Raw genomic sequence first — 7414 nt, 5'->3', positions numbered from 1 at the left:
TTCACAGCCATATCCACAATTCTCCCTCAACACAGGCCAGCCCTTCCACCACCACCCTTCACAGCCATATCCACAATTCTCCCTCAACACAGGCCACCCCTCCCACCACCACCCTTCACAGCCATATCCACAATTCTCCCTCAATACAGGCCAGCACTTCCCACCACCACCCTTCACAGCCATATCCACAATTCTCCCTCAACACAGGCCAGCCCTTCCACCACCACCCTTCACAGCCATATCCACAATTCTCCCTCAACACAGGCCACCCCTCCCACCACCACCCTTCACAGCCATATCCACAATTCTCCCTCAATACAGGCCAGCCCTTCCACCACCACCCTTCACAGCCATATCCACAATTCTCCCTCAACACAGGCCAGCACTTCCCACCACCACCCTTCACAGCCATATCCACAATTCTCCCTCAACACAGGCCAGCCCTTCCACCACCACCCTTCACAGCCATATCCACAATTCTCCCTCAACACAGGCCAGTGCTCACTGACAAGACGTGGACTCAGTCCAGTTCACTTCGCCAGTCAAACGGAGGAGTGGAGGGGAAGAACTGTGTTTGTACCCTCAGCCCCACCCCCAGCCCCACCCCCCAGCCCCACCCCCCAGCCCCACCCCCCAGCTCCCCTACCCCCTCTCCCACAACGCCCTCTAACCTCACCCCCCTCTTCCCCATAAAAAGTAAAAGAAAAGGACATGGGGAGGAGGTGTTATCATAACACACGGTAAGGACACAATGACGTTTTTCTGGTTCATTCTCTTCAAGCTGTCAACGTTGCGGCAGACTGTACAACAGATGAAGCAGCAGAATGAGCCAGCACTGTGAAAGGCGTGTCAACTTTCGGATGGGATCACTTTTTTCATTCAGAAAATATGCGATAAAAACCCTTATGACTCTGATAACTGCCTGCAAACCGTTTACGTTTTCTCCGTAACTCAGAACTGCCAGAAAACCAAAGAACTCACTTTGAGAAGAGAGAGAGAGAGAGAGAGAGAGAGAGACAGACAGACAGACAGACAGACAGACACGCACACACACACACACACATACACACACACACACACACACACACACACACACACACACACACACACACACACACACACACACACACACACACACACACACACAGAGTTCTCCGATGGGACAAGAACTGATCTGACATGAACAATGCGGTTTTGAATGAGCAGAACCCACACTGAAAACTGCAATCGGGAAACAACGCATTGCTCTCTCTCTCTCTCTCTCTCTCTCACACACACACACACACACACACACACACACACACACACACACACACACACACAACTTGGCAAGGATTTCACCCTGTTGCACCAGCAGAAAACCCCCACACTGAAGTGAATATATTACTAATTTCAGTGATCAGACCGAGTGGCAGCCTGTAACGAGTCTTTTAACATGGTAGTCACCTTAAATGTCTTGTTTTCTGTTCTATTTGTAAAATTATTCGTATAGATAATGCAAACACATACTGCAGATCATCCCTCCCCAACACAACGCACAACACAAACAACAAAAGGACATTTTAATATAAATAAATAAATAAATAAATAAATAAACCACCCGCGGCATACTCCTGAGGGGGGAGGTAGTCATTCCCGACACAGGGGCACCGGTGCGGTGAGTGAGTTTTGAACTAATTGGCAGGGATGCCAGACCTGTTATTGCTTTGTCTTGTGGCACCACACCAGCCTACCGTAGCGCGCCGTTTAGTTGTAGCTTTTGTTTGAGGGGGGTGGGGGTGTTGAGGTAAGGGTGAGGGAGGGGAGTGGAGGAGGTTTCTGCTGCTCTGTTCTCTTCTCCCTCCCCCATCATCATCATCATCTTCACCGTGTGTGTGTGTGTGTGCGTGTGTCTGTGTTTGTGCGTGTGTATCGGCACTCTCTTTTGGCAAAGAGCTACATAGTGCTTTGTGCTGAGGGCCTGAAGGGTTAGTGTGAAGTGTGGTGTAGTGCTTGTTGGATAGTGTATCGCCCTGTCTGTCTGTGTGTGAAATGTGGTGTAGTGCTTGTTGGACAGCGTATCGCCCTGTCTGTCTGTGTGTGTGTGACGCCTTGAGGCGATGGGCTGGAGAGGCTGCAGTTGGACGTTGTGACAGGTTTGGGACGTTGTGCTGTGTAGGGTCACAGGTTTGGGACGTTGTGCTGTGTAGGGTCACAGGTTTGAGACGTTGTGCTGTGTTATGTGACAGGTTTGGGACGTTGTGCTGTTTGAGGTGACAGGTTTGGGACGTTGTGCTGTAGGGTCACAGGTTTGGGACGTTGTGCTGTGTTATGTGACAGGTTTGGGACGTTGTGCTGTGTAGGGTCACAGGTTTGGGACGTTGTGCTGTTTGGGGTCACAGGTTTGAGACGTTGTGCTGTGTTATGTGACAGGTTTGGGACGTTGTGCTGTGTAGGGTCACAGGTTTGGGACGTTGTGCTGTGTGGGGTGACAGGTTTGGGACGTTGTGCTGTGTTATGGGACAGGTTTGGGACGTTGTGCTGTGTTATGGGACAGGTTTGGGACGTTGTGCCGTGTAGGGTGACAGGTTTGGGACGTTGTGCTGTTTGGGGTCACAGGTTTGAGACGTTGTGCTGTTTGGGGTCACAGGTTTGGGACGTTGTGCTGTTTGGGGTCACAGGTTTGGGACGTTGTGCTGTTTGGGGTCACAGGTTTGAGACGTTGTGCTGTGTTATGTGACAGGTTTGGTACGTTGTGCTGTGTGGGGTGACAGGTTTGGGACGTTGTGCTGTGTGGGGTGACAGGTTTGGGACGTTGTGCTGTGTGGGGTGACAGGTTTGGGACGTTGTGCTGTTTGGGGTCACAGGTTTGAGACGTTGTGCTGTGTTATGTGACAGGTTTGGTACGTTGTGCTGTGTGGGGTGACAGGTTTGGGACGTTGTGCTGTGTAGGGTGACAGGTTTGGGACGTTGTGCTGTGTGGGGTGACAGGTTTGGGACGTTGTGCTGTGTGGGGTGACAGGTTTGGGACGTTGTGCTGTGTTATGGGACAGGTTTGGGACGTTGTGCTGTGTTGGGTGACAGGTTTGGGACGTTGTGCTGTGTTGGGTGACAGGTTTATATATATATATATATATATATATATATATATATATATATATATATATATATATATATATATATATGTGTGTGTGTGTGTGTGTGTGTGTGTGTGTGTGTGTGTGTGTAGAGACAGAGAGAGAGTGAGAGACAGAGAGAGAGAGAGAGACAGAGAACAGTAGTGTTAAATCGACGTTGGAGATGGTTTACGAATGGCCAGATGTGCTGAGTTCTGTCAAGAATGAAGACAGATTTTATTTCCCCTTCTTTCTTTCTCTCTCTCTCTCTCTCTCTCTCTCTCTCTCTCTCTCTCTCTCTCTCTCTCTCTCTCTCTCTCTCTCACTCTGAAACCATCTGTCTCAAATGGAGAAAGCTGATAAAGATGTTGGCATAAAACAAGACTGTCCAACTTTTGAGACCAAGGTCTGTGTTGAAGGACTGATGGTGGGAACAAAATGAAGGCCTTCTTTCCGCTCACCTTCTGATTCGCTCATATAAGAGACTGAAAAACGAACAGGGAACCACACAGCCTTTGTGCCTTTGTCTGTACAACACGGTCACCGGTCACTGCAACAGGCATCGTGGAGCTAAGTCAGGGAGCTATACCAGCAAAGCATGATTAATATACCAGCATGGTATGATTAATATTCAATAACCGGGAACTATCAATCAATCGAATACGTATAGTAATTCAATTTATAATCAGATTAAGACAGATTCAAGCATTATCGAACAGGATAAAGATAAACGCTTTTAAAACTAAGTTCAGCAAAGATGTTACATGCATATGTGGAGAATTTATTTCTAACAAACACGTAATGTTTGAACGTCAGAGTCTAAAATCGTTTTTACCGAACTTCTCGGAACGTTATTGTGAATGCATTTTTGACAATTTCAAGATGTTACTTTTTTCAGGTTTGCTGCATAGTCCAGTATGACATTTGTTACATGGTTGTTTGATGTTAGCGTTTCCTTCCATTTTTACTTATGTCTTTTTTTTCCTCCAACGTTCTGTCTCTTCCTATCTTCCTCCACACACACACACACACACACACACACACACACCTTTCTACCTCCACTAGGATTAAGATCGTAACAAATAAATGGTATAAAACCTGCTTTGCGAGGCTCAGATTGAGATCACTTGCACTGAATGCCAACAAGATGGTTCGATACAGATGAAGCATCATCATCTTGCACAATGTGTGGCGAAAGCCCAGAAGATGAAAATCGTTTCATGTTTAACTGCAAATAATACGATGAATTGCGAAAAAAAAAAAAAAAAACAACTAAAAAAACTCTTTTACTCTTTTCAATGCAACTTTAGCACAAAGAAAAGATTTGTTCGGCATACTGATGACAGAAAATGAAGATATGAGACTCTCACTTGCAAAATATGTATCTAAGGAAGTAGATATACGCAAAATGTCAACTATAGGTCCACATACTCATTAATCAATCAAGAATTGTGGTGGGCTCTATGAGAAAAATAGCATAGATGAAAAATAAGTCTTTGAATGGTCCATTTTGACAATGTCATTACATGATGTGTTCGTATTGATATGATGTCCGATGTTACATGCTAAAGTAATTATTGTATGATGATATGTATTTTATTTTCTGTGTGCTGTCCAAAACCTTGGAGACGAACGACTGAAAAAAGGGACAGTACCCCCCCCCCTGTCACATGGACATTTTGAGCTAATGACGGAAAGTGCCAAAGTGTCCCTTACCTCTTATTACTTTATTTGATTTTACTCCAAATCTGTTTTTGTTTCTCTTCCTCTTTGTCTGTGTTGCTCCATGTTTGTTCTGATTGGTACCTCCTGTGTCACTAAAGCTTTACAGCTAATGACATTCCCGTGTTCAGTGCTCTCTCTCTCCCCCCCCTCTCTCTCCCTCTCTCTCTCGCTCTCCCTCCCCCTCTCTCTCTCCCCCCTCTCTCTCGCTCTCTCTCTCCCCCTCTCTCTCTCCCTCTCTCTCTCGCTCTCCCTCCCCCTCTCTCTCTCTCTAACAAAGGTTGGGAAGTGAATATATCCTCCACTGTCCCTTTCCAACGTAGAGAATAGTGAGCGGTTAATAGTTTTCCATCTCTAAAGCAGAACCTGTGCAGAAAGGAAGTATTAACTAACTTAATCATTTATTCATTCTGTCTTAATTACATGTTTATTCATTGATTCATTTGATATGTTTCTTTGCATATATGTTTCGTCTTTTATCTATCTATTCATTTTTCAATAAAACCGCACAAACGTATGAATTCACGGCCATACTCGCATTAAAAACAAACAACAAAAAATTCAACGACCACTTCAAAACACAAGCATACAAAGTAAACTATAAAAGAAAAGCACAACGAACAAAGAAAACAAACAAAGAGAATAAAAAGAAAGATAGAGAGGAGAAAAAAGCCAGACGAACCGTATGAACAAGAGAAAAGCAGTCTGTCAGTGCTATGACAACCCCATTGTTTACGAACCTCGCATCGAATTTCAAAACAAACTGCTCGCAAGAACAGCAGCAAGTAAAACCAAAACAAAGTCAAACGGAACAAATTAACACACCTTAATGACCACATCTGGGTGTGCTTAGAGAGTCGCTCACTTGCTTTTTATCTTCCCCCTCAACACACACACACACACACACACACACACACACACACACACACAATCTCTCTCTCTTTCTTTCAAAGAGGCCTAAGTATTGTTGTTGTTGTTGTTGTTGTTCTACAACTACTACAAAGAAACCTTGACATTCATTCAGTTACGTTTACGAGGTGGATTCTGCCCAAGCTTTTGACAACCGTATTGTGTTTGATATGTATGCTTGTTTCAGCTCAGACAATAATGTTTTGTTGTTTTTATTATTAAAGGGCATCTTCCAGGAAACGAAAAAAAAAGAAAGAAAAAAATATAATGAACTTACACAACCTGTCCAGCGAATGTCAAGGTTAGAGCAACATTTCCATAGATTTTGAGCACCCATTCTATGCAGATTGATCAACTCTATCGTGGCCTGGATTGGCTGGACCTTTGGTCCTGCAGCAAGTCTCTGGTGGTTGTCAGAATACTTTGGACGTCTAACAGCAGTTAGGTTATCACCGCAGTCAGTTTAAAAAGGTCATATAAAATCAAAAGAAAAAAGATACAAAACACGAATGTTAAGACTATTATCCTCGGTAAGTGAACTTGAGTTTACATTGAAGTCAAAGTGTGTTAAGAAGTACGTTCGTTCTGCATTGGTTCGACCTACTTTGGCAGAAAAACATTTACTGCATCGACAGATTTACTCTACTGAGACGTTCTGCTCAACCAGAGTATTGTGTTTTTGTGATACTTGGTGCTTCATTTGATAATTATTTTATTTATGTAAGTTTCAGTGAAGGCAGCCACATGGTTTCCGGGGAAACTGACCTGAATTAGACCCGTTTCTTCGGCAGATTCAAACTGGGTCAACGCTTTTTCAGACAGGCAGACACACTTCCAAATTAAGACACACACACACACACACACACACACACACACACACACACACACACACACACACACACACACACACACACACACACACACACATATATATATATATATATATATATGTATATATATGTGTGTGTGTGTGTGTGTGTGTGTGTGTGTGTGTGTGTGGAGAGAGAGAGAGAGAGAGAGAGAGAGAGAGAGACATGGTTTAGTCTGTTGATACATCGACTTGTCCACTCATGAAATGGTAGACAACAACAACAGGAACAACAATAACAATAGCAACAATGATCTTGATGATAATAATGATAATGATAATGAAAATAATAAATATATTCATACAACGCTGAAAAATAAGAGAGAGGGAGAGATTCACTTAACTATGTACTTATCATTCAATTATTGCATCAAGGCTATAGGGACGGTGACGGTGACAGTGTTGGTCAGAAAAGCAAACCCCAAACAACCCAAAATAAACAGGAACCGTTCCTGAAGATTGGAAAGACACGGCCAGTGGAAAGACACGGCCAGTGGAAAGACACGGCCAGTGGAAAGACACGGCCAGTGGAAAGACACGGCCAGTGGAAAGACACGGCCAGTGGAAAGACACGCTGGGAAAAAGAAACAACAGCTGCCACTGAAAGAATGAGTGTCCTCCACGTTTAGTTATCCACAAATAGTGGAACATGTAATTCCACAGACATCACCCGTGTATAAGTCCAGAGCCATTATTGTTCTTTGAACTGCAGATACACCATTCCTCTGTGAAGTCTACAGACAGTATCCATCTATGAACTAAGCAACAACAAAGAAATCCTTTGTCGAATAACTAAAAAAAAAAAAGAAAAAAAAAAAAA

General features: G+C 44.0%; 1 protein-coding gene across 9 annotated transcripts in view; it reads left to right on the top strand.

Moving 5' to 3' along the window:
• Positions 1 to 1952: 1952 nt before the first annotated feature.
• Positions 1953 to 7414, top strand: part of LOC143287039 (uncharacterized) — a 32533-nt gene continuing 27071 nt past the window's right edge. For 2 of the 9 annotated variants that reach the window (XM_076595064.1, XM_076595056.1), the window contains exons 1-2: positions 1979 to 2135; positions 6970 to 7414. The exon at positions 6970 to 7414 is cut by the window's right edge and continues 1674 nt beyond it. The gene's annotated coding sequence lies outside the window, so the exon portion shown is untranslated. The other 7 variants (XM_076595060.1, XM_076595058.1, XM_076595062.1 and 4 more) reach the window with 7 other exon arrangements.

This window comes from Babylonia areolata, chromosome 10, assembly GCF_041734735.1.
Source record: "Babylonia areolata isolate BAREFJ2019XMU chromosome 10, ASM4173473v1, whole genome shotgun sequence".
Classification (NCBI taxonomy): Eukaryota; Metazoa; Mollusca; class Gastropoda; order Neogastropoda; family Buccinidae; genus Babylonia; species Babylonia areolata.
This window is presented reverse-complemented; position numbering and strand designations above follow the sequence as displayed.